Source organism: Citrus sinensis, chromosome 5, assembly GCF_022201045.2.
Source record: "Citrus sinensis cultivar Valencia sweet orange chromosome 5, DVS_A1.0, whole genome shotgun sequence".
Lineage (NCBI taxonomy): Eukaryota > Viridiplantae > Streptophyta > Magnoliopsida > Sapindales > Rutaceae > Citrus > Citrus sinensis.
Window position 1 is genome coordinate 682652 of NC_068560.1, and position 18378 is coordinate 701029.

The 18378-nt window shown below is 33.1% G+C and overlaps 2 protein-coding genes across 21 annotated transcripts in view; one reads left to right on the forward strand and one right to left on the reverse strand.

Moving 5' to 3' along the window:
* The window catches only part of LOC102615293 (methionine S-methyltransferase), an 82879-nt gene that overhangs the window by 20308 nt on the left and 44193 nt on the right, over positions 1–18378 (forward strand). The gene's annotated exons all lie outside the window — the stretch shown is intronic.
* LOC107174851 (putative disease resistance RPP13-like protein 1) overlaps positions 1–18378 on the reverse strand; it is a 102561-nt gene that overhangs the window by 9322 nt on the left and 74861 nt on the right. The gene's annotated exons all lie outside the window — the stretch shown is intronic.

An 18378-nucleotide genomic window follows, 5' to 3' on the forward strand; every position in this document is an offset into this window, starting at 1 on the left:
AGCATTACACTAACATTTCCTTATCAATCAATTTTGATGGTATGATATTAAAAACATAGATTTCATAATTTTATGTAATTCAAAGAAAAGATATAATTGATTTGAGTTAGTTTAACATATAAGGAAAGAGTAATGGGGAATGATGTTGATGTGGCATGTGATGAGTAAAGATAGACAACAAATATTGATCGTGTAATAATGAAATATGTATTTATTGAAAATAAATTGACAATTAAAATTAATAGATATATATCCAATGCATCGAGTTTATTTTATCACTTCGCTAACCATTTTGTAACTACATGTTAATTAGAAGTTCAATTAATTTTGACCAAAGACTCTAGAGAATGTCGAAAAGAGATTTGATTTTTGTCTTAAAAAAAATTAGAAATGAAATAAGTCAAAATCAATCACAAGAACAACAACAAGAGCATATTTTATAAAACCACAAATACATAATATAAATTTAGTTTCGAATTAGATAATTATTAATTTGTATTGTAAGAGAGTCTTATAGAAAAATAGGAATTTTTTAAAAGGAGATTTGCTTAAGGAACAACTTTAGTTAATGGAAGGAAATACAAGTTTGATTTTGACAAAGTAATCACTAAAATATTTGACAAGTTTGAGATGTTAAAAAACTGGAAAAATAGACAAATAATGAAAACCCTACAAGTTGGCAAAGCGAATAAACAGAGGAAAACAGAGCAAATATTTACCGTTATACATATATTTTTTTATTTTTTTCCGAAAAAGAATGTTGCGATATTTTTTCCCAAAAAGAAGCACAGTTTGATATTACTACCAAAGAACTTTAGCTACCATATATAAGCACGTGTCTAATTACCAAATGAATTCCGCTATAACAAAGAATAAAAGCTAATTTCATTGATGGCATATGTCGTGCTTTCTTTTCTTTTATTTTATTGAAGTTACTTTGTAAACTGCTCCAAGCTAAATACAAAATTTACTCTTACACTAGGATCTTTGCAATGGTCCAGCAATTTGTATTTCCATTCGGTGAGGTTGGTTTTTTTCTTTAAAGTTGGGAAGTCCATGTTTGCCATCAAGAGTACGATTAAAGAAGAGATGTTACAATACACAAAAAGGAAAAAAAATGCCCAAGGAAGCTTGGGACACTTTTGCAATGATTTTTTTTCAATGAAGAATAACACACAACTACAACTTTTGGACAATGAGTTACAGTCAATTTCACAGCAAAGCAACTTCAATAACCGCAAAATTTTTGGGTTAGATCCTACTGTTGCAATTTCTGAATCCAGAATGAAGAGAATTATTATCCATAGCTTGGTCATATACAATATGTGTGTGCGTGTGTGTATGTGTGTGTATTGGGATGTCACAGGCCCTAAAAGATACAGCTGAACATCAATCCTAAATCTAAAGTGAAAAACAGTAGCTAGAACATAATCTTTGTTTTGATGTCTTTGTTTATAAGCTCAAACAATTGACAGTATAGAAAATGCATGATAGAACATAGAACTCATATTTTAGCAATAATCCTAAGCTCACTGGCCCTTAGTTCAAACTGGCAGTTCTTATTAGTCAAAGAATCAAATTGACTTTTAGTTGTATATAAGTAGAGCACTAGATCAACAAATAATTGAAGACTTGCTTGGCTGTGGAACCATAGGAAGGCAATTCGTGAACAGCCTTGATATTTCATTTGGTTTTATTTAATTCTTTGTAAAGTCGTATTGTATGTAAAATTTTTGTTAAATGAAATCGGTATGTGAAGAGAATTTTTAAAAGCAACCATCAAAGTCACGATCAAAGGGACGAAATCAGTATAAATATTGATTGTCTCAAGTTAGATTATACAAAGATGAAATAATTCTAATCTAGAAAATTCGATCATTATAATTTGATTTCCATTATATTAATTATGTTCAATCTTGCTATTTTAATGAAGAACACTCGAGGATTTATATACACTCAGCTTATGAAATTAATTACAAAACGATCTTTGACCAAGTCTGATGAAAAGATCATATTATAAGTGCAAAGTTACACTTCCCGATCATGCAACTATCCATCGAATTGTGTATTGTGTTATCGTTGAGCTCTTAGGAAGATTCAGCTGCTGAGGAGAAGATGTAATCTGTTTTTATGTGACAAGCCATGTACTCTGCTTTTATGGTGTTTCTCTTGGTAGTTTTGGACAAAACTGTAATGTAAATTTCTATCTTAAGGGATTCCTAATCCTTTTAGTTAGTTTGGGATTGTTGATTTATCTATGATGTTTGGTATCCAAAATTCAGGTGATGATAATCTTCGCAGTACTTTTGTCAAATTTTCTTTTATGTTGGTGTTGTTTTAATTAAATATCACAAAGGTGCAAAATGCGGTAAAATTAACATTGAGCTCATGAGATTGCCATTAGATATATTGAAAAAGAAATTGATACAAGAAACTGAAAATTAGTTGTTAATTATGATGGGAATATAATCTTTGAATTATAATTATATCTATCTAACGCATGTGCACTAATCTTATTTATCTCTATCACTGAAAAAGCAGAGTGGCCTGATTGAATAGTATCATATTATGTCACAGCAATCACAAAAACTCACTCAACATTATGCTAATTTATACTAATTAATTAATACGACTAACAGGAAAAGTTGGATCTCGCCTTGCTAAAAATCAGGTGATTGTTTTTCATTTTTGCGGCTACTTGACTCAATTATGTTATTGCAAGAGGAGATTTCTATTTTGTCCGGTTTAAGCCATAAGATGGGTTTTAAGATTCATTCTGATTGGTTATCTGTTAGCTTTTTGTTTTAAGAACTTCTTATTTACGAAAGCCAAATTCTTCTTTCTAGGTTTATTCATATTCAGAAGTTGCTTTTGTCATATCAGAAGAAGAGGCTAAGACTGTTGAAGTACTAGAAGGGACTACTGCGCTGATTGCCTTTTTCATGGGCTTCTAATATCCAATGTTGATTATCTCTTCCATTTGAACATGAGAGTAAAAAGATAGTTGATATTTATGTTACAAAAGTTGGAAGCGACTTAAGCAATTCAGTATCATGCGAGGACTATAATAATAACCCCGATTATTTTGCCTCTTGGATTTTTTTGTTAATTCACTTGCTTTATGCTTATCCGACCTCTGATTTTTTCTTAATATTTCTTTGTAGTTCACTTCACAGCACTTATAGCCGCTGCATTGGCATTTTCTGCTATTTGTTATTGTTCATTGAAGCTAGTTAGTTTACGAAATTTCTTTTTGATAAATCTTCTTCAGAGGGTTGTGAGAGGCCAAATCAATTGAGATGACCGGGTTTTCTAGATCAGCCATCTTTGTCGTCAACAGTGCTAAACTGTCAATTACTGAGACACCAAACTCTAACCCGATTCATATGGATGTAGACTAAAGCTTCTTGCCGATACCATCCCAGTCAAAGCTGCTATCTTTGAAAGTTTCGCAAGACAAAACAACGTTGGTTTCCCAGTCGACACAAATACAGATTTCATATGTGCAGATTGCTCTCAATCTCTGTTTAATAAGCTAGTCCTCTGCTGTATCCTAGAAGGTGGAACAATACATTATGCTTCCCAGCAGGCTCCAATGGGATCTATATATGTTTCTGCTGCCAAATTTTTGAAAGCGATCATTGTGAATATCGCTGCCCAGTCTGAAGTGGGCTTTGATACTTGTGACAATACTCCATCGAGGCTGTAAAGAAGCCGTGGGTGTACATTTCTGGTCCAACAATCAATCTAACTGGCTTACTTTACAGCAACAAAGAGATAGAAAATATATTAACTGCTTGTGCAGAATATGGAGCAAGAGCTTATTTAGTGTCGTGTCAAAATAAATATAACAAAGTTTAAGCTGAATATAAATTGTTAATTACAGGCAGAGCAAGTTGAGTTTAAAAAATGCGAAGCACCCAGTCCCAAAACAGAGAAGCTTGACGTTGGCCGGCAGGATTAATATTATTTTTTTTAACAACAATCAAAGCCAGTCGGGAATTTATTAAGAGGTTAATTAGTTGAAGTATAAAAAAGGAATTAGCAGGATTCACGCCCGACCAAATCCACATGGCCAAAGCAAAGGATTAAGTTTGAGAGATTATAATGAAATATAAGTAAGCTTCGCACATGCATGCGTCTGACTGACAGAACAAATGAAGGAAACATAAACTTATCATTTTTAAGATGTAAGCATCAAAACATTCGACAAGTTTGAGGTTCGTGAGATATTGGGAAAATATACAAATAATAAAGCCACTACAAGTTAAGCAGAGCAAATAAACAGAGGAAATAACTGATCAATTTAGTTCTTTGTGCAATGGCCACAGCAACAGAGAAAATATGCCTACACGACTACATTAATCCTACTGGCGTGGTACTATCACCATGCAAATTAACATTAACATTTCATCATCAATCAGTTCTGATGACATGATATCAAAAACATTGATTTCATAATTTTATGTAATTTCATATAAAAGATATATATAGTTTATTTGAGTTAGTTTAAAATATGAAGAAAGAGTAATGGGGAATGATATCGCTGTAGCGTGTGATGAGTAATGATAGACACCAAATATGGATCATGTAATTATGATATATGTATTTACTGAAACATATTTGGCAATAAAATGATGCTTTAAAAATTTAATATTGTTTGCTTGAAAATAATTTGACAATTAAAAGTAAAAGATGTATATGCAAAACTTTGACCTTATTTTATCACTTCACTAACCATTTTGTAAGTACATCTTAAATCGAAGTTCAATTAATGCTGACGAAAGACTCCAGAGAATGTCGAGAAGAGATTTGATTTTGGTATACCAAAAAATTACAGATGAGATAAGTTAAAATCAATTACAAGAACAACAAAAAGAATATATTTTATAAAAGCCACAAATACATATAATATATAATCAGTTTCGAATTAAGTAATTATTAACTTATATAGTGAGAAAGTGTTATAGGAAAGTTGGAATTTTTTAAAAGAGATTTGCAAAGGAAAAAGTTTAGTTTAGTTTAGTTTGCGAAGGCTCAAGTAATTCAAAGCAATTAGCAATGCAATTGAAGGAAATATAAACTTCTAATTTTTACAAAGTAATCGCTAAAATATTTGACAAGTTTGAGATTTTCAAAAAGCTGAAAAAAATAGACAAATAATGGAGACCCTACAGATTGGTAGCGCAAATAAACGGAGGAAAATATGGCAAACATTTATTTTTTCCAAAAAGAATAAAAGCACGTGTCTAATTACCAAATAACTTCACTTTAAAAAATAATAAATGCTAATATCATTGTTAGCACATGTTGTGCATTTTTCATTTATTTATTTGCTATTACTTATTGAAGTTACTTTGCAAACTGCTCCAAGCAAACTACAAAATTTCTTATCACTCTAGGATCTTTGCAATGGTCCTGCAATTTGCCTTCCTTTCTATTAGGTTAGCTGTTTATTCAAAAGAAAAAAAATTGGGGAAATGGAAACCTCACCCTCTTAATACAGATTTTGAATTTTATTATTATTATTCAAAATTAGATAACTATGCAAATAATGGGCGGTTATAACCAGTGAAACTGTGTCTAGCTACGACGCAGGTTTAATTTTCTCTTGATTAAATATATAAACAAAACTAAATCACCTGAGCCTCTGGTTTCACTATTTTTCAACTTGAAATTAAAACGCAAAAATTGATGGTATTGGAGTTCGTTGTTTAGTTTTGCTGTAGGTCATGGGGAATCAAATAGCCATCCATTTTTAAGTCTATTTTATGTACTATTGGTCACTAAGTATTGGGATGTCATAGGCCCTAAAAGAAAAAGCTGAAAATCAATCCCCTATCTAAAGTGGAAAACAGTAGCTAGAACAGAATCTATGGTTTGATGTCTTAGTGTATAGGCTTAAACAATTAATAGTATAGAAAATGCATGATAGAATTCATATTTTAGCAATAATCCTCACCTCACTGGCCGTTAGTTCAGAATGACAATTCTTATTAGTCAAAGAATCAAGATGATTTTTAGTTGTATATGAATAGCGCAGTAGATCAACAAATAATTGAAGACTTGCTTTTGCTATTGAACCACGCGATGGCAATTCGAAGACTACAGCTTAGCTCTGCCATTCGAAGTAAGCAAATCAGCTGCCCAAAGACTGCCAAGCCATCAAGACAATACCAAGATACAACATCAAGAATTACATACAGGCCGTCACATATTACATTTCTCCTCTGTTTTAAGAGAGATTTACGAGCCCATGCAGTAGAAGTAATTAATTAATTTATACAGTTCAGTACTCATTCCTCCTCTGTTTCAAATCCAAATCCACTGCTCTGCCATTTATTATGACGCAGGGTATATGGGTTAGCAAGTGTCGATATTGTCCTTCATCCTTTGTGTACCTTTCTTCTAACAAGGGACAGCACGAGATCTCTAATCACAAAAGAGAGGCAGGCAGGCCGTTCGCTGGAAAGTACTTGAGCTTGGGACAATTACAGAGTTTCAATGAAATGAGGTTTTGATGATCAACAATTGAAGAAGACAGGCGTTCCAAATTTGGTAAATCAACAATCACCAAATATGCTAGAGTGGCAGGAAGAGGAAGCGTGGCTCCTAATCCTAATCTTGATTTAGTATTGCGTATGTAACATGTGGCATTCTACATTCTTGCAATGCCATTTCTTGTTATGGCAGTAGCGTTCTTTCACCATGGCATCGCAAGCAAATATTTGACTTGAAGACTTGCTTTGCCAAGAAAAATAAGGAGAGCAAAGGTAATTGATTTTGGTGTGATGAATATTTTTATGGGTGTTCTAAGAAAAATAAAGATAATAGAAGTAATGTTATCGAGGAGTATTTTGATATTTACAAAAGTGTTCAAAGAAAAAAGTGATTTTTTGAAATCTATTTGCTGGTGAACATAATAAAATGGCATTCCGACTTCTGCGTAAATTTAAAACTACAAATAGTTTTACTCTTTTAATAATATTCTTCAATTAATTCTGTTTCTTTCACAATAAAAAATCCATCTCTTTATTACTTTCTAACTAGTCATACTAATGTGTTAATAATGAAGAACCAGCGTAATTTATATGATATAAGAAGCCCTTTAGCACATTAACCCGAATTTAGCTAATGCATGTGCCTAATATAGCGAAATCAACATTCGGCTCATTAGAATGCCATTATATATACTGAAAAAGAAATTAATACAAAAAAAAACTGAATATTAATTGACACTGGATCATGTTGGATTGTTAGTTGTTAATTATGATGGGAATACAATTTTCATCTTTTGATTATCCGCTAACTAATGCATGTGCACTTTCATTTGTGTCTATATATACAAAAACTTGTATCCCATGGTTTACATATGTATGAAGATAATGTAATAAAGTGCTTTTGATAAATTCCCCTGGTCTGTTTACTTCACTAATTCATTAATGTGCAAGTCCTCTATAGAGCTGTGTTGTGCGTACAAGTTTTGCTACATGAAATCGTTAGGTGAGGAGAATTTTTAAAAGCATACATCAAAGTAATGATTAAAGGGACAAAATCAACATAAATATTGATTATCTTGAGTTAGATTACACAAAGATGATAATGTAGTAAATTTATCATAATACACTACTAAAAAATGCATTTTAATGACACAAATTTTATGACATACATCTTTATGTCATGAAAATACTTGCATGATGTATAATGCTTCTGTGATTATTTGATGATAAATTCATAATTGATGCAGATACAAAATGAAGTGATGATAGGTAAATATCATGTGATTTTTTTTATGGGTAAGAATATTTGAACCCACCAAATTACTCTTTAAACTTACTTTTTTATTGATAATTTTATTACAAAATTACTGATAATTTGAATTACTATTACAGACAAACAATAATTATATAAAATTATTTTACTTTACCCATTGTTTAAACCTACCGCAAAACTCAATCAAAGTATGCTTATTTTCTTCTTCTGCACAAGTGTAGCAAAGTTTTTAATAAGTTCCTCCTTCATCCACAGTTGAGAACTTTCTAACTTTTGTTTCTTGTTCTAGTAATTTGGATATGCTGTGTTAGATACTGAATTTATTAAATTTCTTCTTCTCTTTTGAATAAAATCTCTTTAAAATTCAATCCATAAAAAAAAAATTAATCTCCTTATAATTTAATATGTTTCGGCTGTCTTAGTGGAATGATGCAATTTGTGTCAATCAAAGTTTTGAAGCATCCTAAATTATATATTTTTTTGTTTAATTTGTTTAGAGTTCAATTGTTTAGATCTAGGCTAATTTTTATTGATAATATTTATGATTAAATTATATGAGTATGCTTAAATTTTTTTTTCCTTCAAATTTATTTTCTGATGTTGCATTTGGTTAGCAAAAAGATAAAAATAGTAGAAAATGTCCGAATTATTGTTATGAAAATGTTGTTTTAGTCTGATATTGGGAAAATATCCTTATACATATCGGCATGATATTCATGGGAGACCAAATTGAGAATGATGGCAGACTATGCATTGCTCACAACTAATTTAAAACTCACTATTTCTATTGTTTGTGTTTTAGTAACTTTGGGGGAATTCCAACTATAGTTAATAAGCTATAAACTTGTTTAGGATTACTAATCAACTTGCTAGAAAGAGTTGCAAACTAATTAGCTTTCTCTTATAACTTTTACAGATCATCTGTGGAGGAGAACTGCAAGGAGTTGAAGACTCTAGACCCTAAACTTCATATCTTGATTTATAAGTGCAATGGCCATAAGTCCGAATTATGGGCTGGAGATGGTATATGTAATCTTTCTGCTCTTGGTGTTTTTTTTTTTTTCCCCTCTAGTTATTTTTTGCTCTCTACTCCATTGTATATTTGTATTCAAAAGTATTTTTTTCTTTGTTTTAAGCTTTCAAATTTATGGAGATGATCTTATTAGGTGTTAAAAAAATAGTTGTAGAGCTTTACTAAAACTATGTAAACTCTTATTGAGATTTGGGTTTGATTTTGTAAGATTGCTAAAAATTTCATATTTTATACTTGTTTTATACTTTTCTAGTCGAATTTCTTGCTTGTGGAAGATAAAATAAAAGTCCAATTCATGTTGTAAAATTTTTTTTTCCTCCCTTTTTTCTTCCCTTATAATCTGGCTCTGGTTTTGGTGCAGTTTATGGTTTCAATGCAGGGAACCAATTTCATCAGAATCATCTTAAAGGATCAAAGTGGCTTCCTTTTGTAACTGGGTAAGTCAATGCTACTTCCTGAATTCGATTTGGAGTTCTTTCGGAATAGATTTCCTTCCCTTACATCACTTGGCTTCTAGTTGCATCTTCTTGGCTTTCTCCAACGGACTTTTTTATTGGCAAATTCGTTTGTTTCTATTGTTTTCAAGTGCTAGTGCTGGATTTGGAGGTATGAATGGTGCCTTCATTTTTATTTTTTTAATTTTCTTTTGGGTGTATAGTACTGTAATATACTTCTTTGTATAGCTAGTACAAAATAGTTCTTTAATTTTATTTGTCATGATTTATTTCTATTGCCTGGTGATGACACCCATCACGACTTAGTAGTCGTGAATAAATCGAAAATCAAATTGCACTGGTTTTTACCGGTTATCAACAATTGTGATGTTTTGAGATTATAACATACTTGACAACGCCGACTAGCGTTCTCTCCTATGTGAATTGGGACAAAAATTATTTTCCCAATCACGCTTTCGTTTGAACAATTCCACTTCAGATATATAAAATAATGATGAAATTGTGTTTTAAAATTAGTTACGAGTAATTGGTTCAATATTAATACAAAACTATTTTAAGTAACACGTGGCATATTCTAATTCCAGTGAGCTTCTAACTCAGATTCCCAAATCAAAAGAAACGTTTCAATTTTCTCCAGAACGTTCTGCAAAACATTTCTTCGAGTCTCTACGTTGTGCTAGAATTTTCTCTCAGTTTCTTTTCCATAGACTTCTAAAAAACTGTCCAGATACCGAGATATAATCCAATCTAAGTGTACATATTGTAAGAAAAACGATACACAGTGAGATAACAATTTAAATAGTAGCTAATTTAAACAACAATGTAAACTAGCAATGGGAAACAACAAATGAAGAACTGAAGAGAAAGGAGACCAAAACAGAAATATAAACCCGAGGCCTGCGGACAGTTTCCTTAAACATATTTACCCCCTCTTGGAGTGCTTTAGGTCAGCTGGTATCTGTTTCCCAGGATACAACAGGCACGAATTTTCGGCTAAGCACAGGCTAGAAATTCTGGCGAACCACAACAACGAGCTCGATCAGAGAAAACAGACGACGAAGATGGAGGAAGGAAAATAAGTGTGCTGGTTTTTTCAGTGTGCAAAAAAACAGAAGAGGAGATGCCTTTTTATAGTCATATGAGGATGTAACAGCTACTTTGTATTGAATTTCTGAATTCAATATATTTTATTTAATTGTTATAACAGCCAAATCAATTCAATGAATTGATTTCAAAATTGAATTAAAAAAAACGTGAATTATATAACAGCTAAAAATAATTGTTGAAGCTGTTACAAATCCTTTGAATTCAAACGTGAAACTGTTACAATAAAAAAAATTTTAAAAGGAAATTAAAAACATGCCAAGCTTGCATGGATGATTTTGGGCTGACATTCGCGTACGCAGACGAGTTCAACCAAATTGGTCATGGATTTGCACCCCCCTGCACACGCGCACGTGGAGAGAGCCTCTATCCTTATAATTCTTGAACAAGCATGGTTAAGTGTTTATATATAAACACTAATCCCTAGGCTTCTTTTTCCCATGTGGGATAAGCCTAATTTCTTTTCAAATTTCCAACTTCAAAGGTGAACTTTGAGAGACAATTTCTCATTCACCCAAGCACCATTTTGAGAAAATAAGATTATACTTTTGAAGTATCAAAGGAGTAGAATCCGAACCTCACAAGATTTTCCACTTTCGTTAAGTGGGACCCACTCAAAATATGCCCTCAAAATAGCATCTATATATGCTATTTTTTCAACAATCCCCCACATGAATGAAAATTGGCAGTAAAACAAAAAACCGCTATATTTTTTTTACATCAAAACCATTTTTGACCTTAATGATTGAGTTTATTGGATTGATACCTAGCACATGATAGGTTGGTGTTATCCTTTTAACCTTCCCTTGTAATAGTATAATTACTTTACTGGCTGATCAGTAGACGCGATGTCTTTGAACTGTGCGGCCGTTAGTGTAAACGATCATATACTACACATAGGTATTTCTCCTAACACTGTTGAGTTCTCATGGTTATGTTCGTTTTGGCCTTGAACATCTACCTGGTTCTGCAAGAGTTTCTAAGAGCTAAACCCATCATAGCTCCCTTTGAAGCGGCCCCACTTCTCTCTCACATAGGTGATATCTTAATTAAAAGTAACCCGCATTACTCCGCTCGAATTTTCCGACGCATAAGAATCATTAAGAGCCTAGCTCAACCTTATTCCCCACGAGCATCATTGTTTCATAATATGAATGGTCAATGAGGTAATCTTCTCAAGAGAATAAACCCCACAATAATCCAACTTTAGTCTTTAACAAATAGGTTGTTCAATTGAACCTAGATCTTGGGATCTCCAGTCTACTAGGTTGGGTTTTCCTTCGTTATTGACTAATCAATCTATGAGTTTTAATCCCATTCCCCTCGATGATTTTTCTACTAGCTCTCTATTTAACCCTTTGGTTAGCGAATCCGCAATGTTATCCTTTGACCTCACATAGTCAATAGAAATAACTCCAGTAGAAATAAGTTGTCTAATGGTATTATGTCTATGACGTATGTGTCTAGACTTACCATTATACATATTGCTTTGTGCCCTACCGATAGCTGATTGACTATCACAATGTATACAAATCGAAGGCACATGCTTTGGCCACTTTGGAATACCTTTTAAAAAATTGCGTAGCCATTCTGCTTCTTCACCACATTTATCTAATGCAATGAATTCAGATTCCATTGTAGATCTAGCAATTACTGTCTGTTTAGAAGATCTCCATGATACAGCTGCACCTGCTAGTGTAAATACATAGCCGCTAGTGGATTTTGAATCTTTTACATCTGATATCCAGTTAGCATCACTAAATCCTTCTAATACTTCTGGATACCTAGTATAGTGCAGTCCATAATTACGAGTGTATCGAAGATACCTAAGTACTCTTACGATAGCTTTCCAGTGATCAGTTCCTGGATTACTCGTATATCTACTAAGTTTACTTACCGTATAGGCTAGATCTGGTCTGGTACAACTTGTTAAGTACATCGGACTGTCTATTATTCTAGCATATTCTACTTGAGAAAAACCCTCTTCTCTATTTTTCGATAAATGGATACTAGTATCTAATGGAGTTTTAGACATAATATTATCATTTTTATTAAATTTTCCAAGAATTTTATCTACATAATGATTTTGACTTAGAATAAGTCCATTAGAAGCCCTTCAGATTTTAATTTCCAAAATGACATTTGCAAGACTCATGTCTTTCATGTCAAACTTAGACTTCAACATATTCTTGGTAGATTTAATCATGTCATCATCACTTCCAACAATGAGCATGTCATCAACATATAAACATAAAATGACATAGCCATTTTCCGTTTCTTTGACATAAACACATTTGTCACACTCGTTGATTTTAAAACCACTTGTGATCATCATATGATCAAATTTCTCATGCCACTGTTTCGGTGCTTGCTGCAAGCCATATAATGACTTTACCAATTTACAAACTTTCTTTTCTTGTCCTGGAGCTATAAAACCTTCAAGTTGCTCCATATAGATTTCTTCATCTAAATCTCCATTTAGAAAAGCCGTCTTTACATCTATTTGATGTATCTCGAGATTGCGCAAAGCTGCAATTGCTATTATCATCCGTATGGAATTTATTCTCATAACAGGAGAATAAGTATCAAAGTAATCAAGGCCTTCTCGTTGCCTATTACCTTTAATTACAAGCCTATCCTTGTATTTATTGATTTATCCATCAGCTTTCATTTTCCTTTTGAAAATTCACTTATACCCCAAAGGTTTACATTCTGGAGGAAGATCTGCTAGCTCCCAAGTATGATTTTGTAAAATGGATTCAACTTCACTGTTAATGGCTTCTTTCCATAAAGTGCCTTCAGCTGAAGTTACAACCTCTTTGAAGCTTTGAGGTTCACTTTCTAGCAAATACGTCAGAAAGTCTAGACCAAAAGACTTTTCTATCCTAGCTGTTTTGCTACGTCTAACCTCAATTTCTTGTTCTTGATCTTCTTCTTCTTCTTCTTCTGGTGCTTCATCATTTTCTTCATTTCCAAGTGTTGTTTCATGAAATTGTCGCAATTCTCTCGATTCCACTCTAGAATTGCAAGGAAACACATGTTCGAATGATGCATTTCTTGATTCTATTATCATATTTTTGTGGACATCTGGAACTTTAGACTTATGTAACAAAAATCGATAAGCACTACTGTTTTGTACATAACCAATGAAAATGCAGTCAACAGTTTTTGGTCCTATTTTCACTTTTTTATTGAAGGAACCACTACTTTAGTAAGACACCCCCACACTCGTAAGAATTTATATGAAGGTGATCTATTTTTCTATAGCTCATACAGGGTTTTATCTTCTTGCTTTCAGGGTATCTTATTTAATAAATAATTAGCTGACAAAACAGCTTCTCCCCACATATTCTGGGGTAACCCAGAACTTATCAACATTGCATTCATCATTTCCTTTAAAGTTCGATTCTTTCGTTCTGCAATCCCATTAGATTGAGGTGAATATGGAGTCGTGACTTGATGTATGATTCCATTTTGTTCACATAGTGACATAAACATAACAACATACTCACCACCACGGTCACTCCTTAATTCTTTGATTTTTCTATTAAGTTGATTCTCAACTTCATTTTTGTCGAGAATAAACTTTTTCAAAGCTTTATCTTTACTTTTCAATAAATATACATAGCAATATTTTGTGCAATCATCTATAAAGGTAATAAAATATTTATTATCACCTCTTGTTTGAATGGATTTAAAGTGACAAATATCAATATGTATTAAATCAAGTGGTTCGGTGTTTCTGTTAATTATTTGGAAAGATGACCTAGTTAGTTTTGCCTCAACACAAGTTTCACACTTATGTTTCAAATCAATTTGGAAATTGGGAATATGCTTCATGTTAATTAATTTACGCAAAGATTTAAAATTAACATGTCCTAATCTACCATGCCAAAGATTAGAAGACTCAAGCAAATAAGCAGAAGAAGTAGCTTTATTATTAATTATTGGTTTCAGAGTCATTACATTGAGCTTAAATAGCCCATCATTAACATAACTCTTTCCCACATACATCCCATTTTTAGACAAAACTACCCTATCTGACTCAAACACCATTTGGAAGCCATGTTTGTTCAACAGCGATCCAGACACCAAGTTCTTCTGAATTTCTGGCACATAAAACACATTGTTCAGAGTCAGTTCTTTCCCAGACGTCATCTTCAAAATCACCTTCCCTTGACCATCAATCTCAGACGTAGCCGAATTCCCCATGAATAGCTTCTCTCCATTGCTAACTGCTTCAACTGAAGTGAACAATCCTTTGTCCGAGCAAACATGTCTGGTTGCTCCCGTATCAATCCATCATTCTCTCGGATTATAGCCAACCAGATTCACTTCTGAAACCACTGTAGAGAGGTTTATGTCTGAAACATGTTGAGTGATGTTTTCCATCACATTCTCCTCTCGCTTCTTTTTAGGCAACCTGCAATATGAAGCATTGTGACCCATCTTATCACAATTAAAACATTTTCCTTGAAACTTTGTTTACTTCTTGGAAATTCCTCCTTTCGGACCCATTTTTTTATTTTTATTTTTAGGTCCATGTTCGACAAAATTTGCCTTTGCCATAGAAATAACTCCTTTTCTTTTTGCATTTCTGTTATCTCCCTCAATTCTGAACTTAACAACCAGCCCTTCAATATTCATCTCCTTTCATTTGTGCTTCAAATAGCTCTTGAAATCTTTCTAAGCAGGAGGCAATTTTTCAATAATTGCGGCAACTTGAAAAGTTTCACTTAGATGCATCCTTTCTGCAAGGATTTCAGATAATATAATTTGAAGCTCTTGTACTTGACTTATTATAGTTTTAGAATCCACCATTTTATAATCTAGGAAGCGACCAACAACAAACTTTTTGGTTCCCGCATCCTCGGTTTTATATTTCCGGTCAAAGGATACCCATAACTCCTTGGCTGTTTTCTTTCCTATGTATACATTATACAAGGAATCACTAAGGCCATTCATTACATAATTTTTACATAAAAAATCTTAATGATGCCATGCATCAATTGCACTTGCAACTTGAATATCCGTTTCACCCTCTTTAGGTTTAGGAGCATTCTCGATTAAGAAACTTGCAAGGTTCAACATGGTCAAGTAAAAGAATATCTTTTGCTGCCAACGTTTGAAATTCTGGCCATTGAATTTTTCAGGCCCTTCCGCATGATTGACAGGAATTGCCACAGAGGCTGGTTCCTTTACAACAGTTGGTGCAGCAACAGAAGATGAAACTGGGACATACGGAATATCATCAATGGTTTCAGTTGCCATCTCAATGATAATTGATTCTGTTTTAAGATTGTAAAAAAAATGATACACAGTGAGATAATAATTTAAATAGTAGCTAATTTAAACAACAATGTAAACTAGCAATGGGAAACAACAAATGAAGAACAGAAGAGAAAGGAAACCGAAACAGAAACAGAAACATAAACCTGAGCCCTGCAGACAGTTTCCTTAAAACAGATTTACCACTCTTGGAGTGCTTTAGGTCAGCTGGTATCTGTTTCCCAGAATACAACGGGCACGAATTTCCGGCTAAGCACAGGCTGAAAATTCCGGCGAACCACAACAGCGAGCTCAATCAGAGAAAACAGACGATGAAGATAGAGGAAGGAAAACAAGTGTGCTGGTTTTTTCAGTGTGCAAAAAACAGAAGAGGAGGTGCCTTTTTATAGTCATATGAGGATGTAACAGCTGCTTTGTATTAGATTTCCGAATTCAATATGTTTTACTTAATTGTTATAACAACCAAATCAATTCATTGAATTGATTTTAAAATTGAATTAAAAAAACATGAATTATATAACAGCTAAAAATAATTGTTGAAGCTGTTACAAATCCTTTGAATTCAAAACGTGAATCTATTACAATAAAAAAATTCAAAAGGAAATTAAAAACGTGCCAAGCTTGCATGGATGATTTTGGGCTGACATTCGCGTACGCAGACGAGTTCAACCAAATCGGTCTTGGACTTGCACCCCCCCTGCACACGCACGTGTGGAGAGAGCCTCTATCCTTATAATTCTTGAACAAGCATGGTTAAGTGTTTATATATAAATACTAATCCCTAGGCTTCTTTTTCCCATGTGGGATAGGCCTCATTTCCCTTCAAATTTCCAACTTCAAAGGTGAACTTTGAGAGACAATTTCTCATTCACCCAAGCACCATTTTGAGAAAATAAGATTATACTTTTGAAGTATCAATGGAGTAGAATCCGAACCTCACAAGATTTTCCACTTTCGTTAAGTGGGACCCACTCAAAATATGCCCTCAAAATAGCATATATACATGCTATTTTCCACTTTCGTTAAGTGGGACCCACTCAAAATGTGCCCTCAAAATAGCATATATACATGCTATTTTTTCAACACATATCTCTCTATGTCACCTCCCTCCATTTCACCAGAAAATCAACAAACACTTAGCTTCAAAACAAACACTCTAAAAAAGCTAGCTAGTTGATGGCAAAATCAAGAATTCTTGCAATGGCAATGTTGTTTCTTGTTATGGCAGCAACATTGATGAACATGGCATCAAAGCAAATGCTCTGATGCTGTACACACGATCACCTTTCTTTGACGTAATGTTCCCAATGACGGAAGATCCTTTCAGGGTTCTTGGACAAACCCTGTTAACAATCCCAAAAGGAGCTGAACATCATCAAACTCTAGCACTGGCGAGAGCAAACTGAAATGAGACACCAACATCACACGTGATCACACTCGACATTCCAAGGATGAAGAAAGACGATGCGAAGATAGCAGTTGAAGAGAACAGGGTACTGAGGGTGAGTGGGGAGAGGAAGAGCGATGATTATTATAAGGAGGAAGTTGAAGGAGAAAAATGGCACAGAGTTGAGAGACCATTTGGCAAGGTTTGGAGGCAGTTCAGGATGCCTATGAGTGCTGACTTGGATCATGTTAAGGCTCATTTGGAAAATGGTGTTCTAAGGATCACAGTGCCAAAACTTGTTGAGGAGAAGAAGAGGCCGCCTAAGGTTATTAACATTGATGAAGAGCCTGGTAATTCTTCCGATGAAGATGTTAAGGCCGCCAAGGCTCAAATGTAATTGATTAAAGAAAGAAGTGTTTGATTTGCTTGATGTGCTATTTGTTTTGTGATCTTTTCTTGGTTTTGTTGTGGGATGTTTTTCTTTGGATGTTCTGTTTATTGTATTTTGATGGATTTTTAAAGATGGCTTTTATGTATTAACAACAATAAAGTGTTTTTTATAAATCCGGGTCCTAAATTTGTAAAAGAAATTAATAATACTCTTGGTTTATTGTTAATAAAAATAAAAAAGAAGAATCTTTTTCTTTAGCATATATTATGCATTTTAAGGAAAAAAAAAATTATCACATTCTAATACATAAAGATATTCCTCTTCTGTCATATTAATGTGTTAATACGAAGGTCTATTGGAATTATAATAGTTTAGATGAATCCAAAATATTCAATAATTGATAAATAGTATATTGACACACAGAAAATGTGCGTGTGTATGTATATAAATGAGGTTTCAACAGCTGAGAAAGAGATAGCCATTATACATTACACATTTGCACTCAATAAGAAATCAATTCATTAATATAGCCATTAATACGCCTGGTTTATTGTTAATGAAAATTAAAAAAGAAAAAAAGTCTTTTCTTTGGCCTTTATTATGCATTTTAAGAGGAAAAAAAATTTATCCCACTCCAATTCATGAAGATATTCTCTTTTCTGTCATATTGATGTGTTAATATGAAGATCCATTGCAGTTGGTGAATTCAAATATTCAGTAACTGATGAAATTGTATTTATAAATTCATACTAATAGCAATTGAAGATTATAATTAATTTTGTAATATGGTCTAGCCCTCCTGTGTTTAATTAGCACTCAAAAACCACTTTACAATAGGGCATTAAAAGAACATTATAACGTCATTGCTGATGAGTTCTGGCGAAGACATTAAGTTAAGGCCACAAAAATCGAAATGCACGTAGCTTCGTTTGTTTTTTATTTTTGA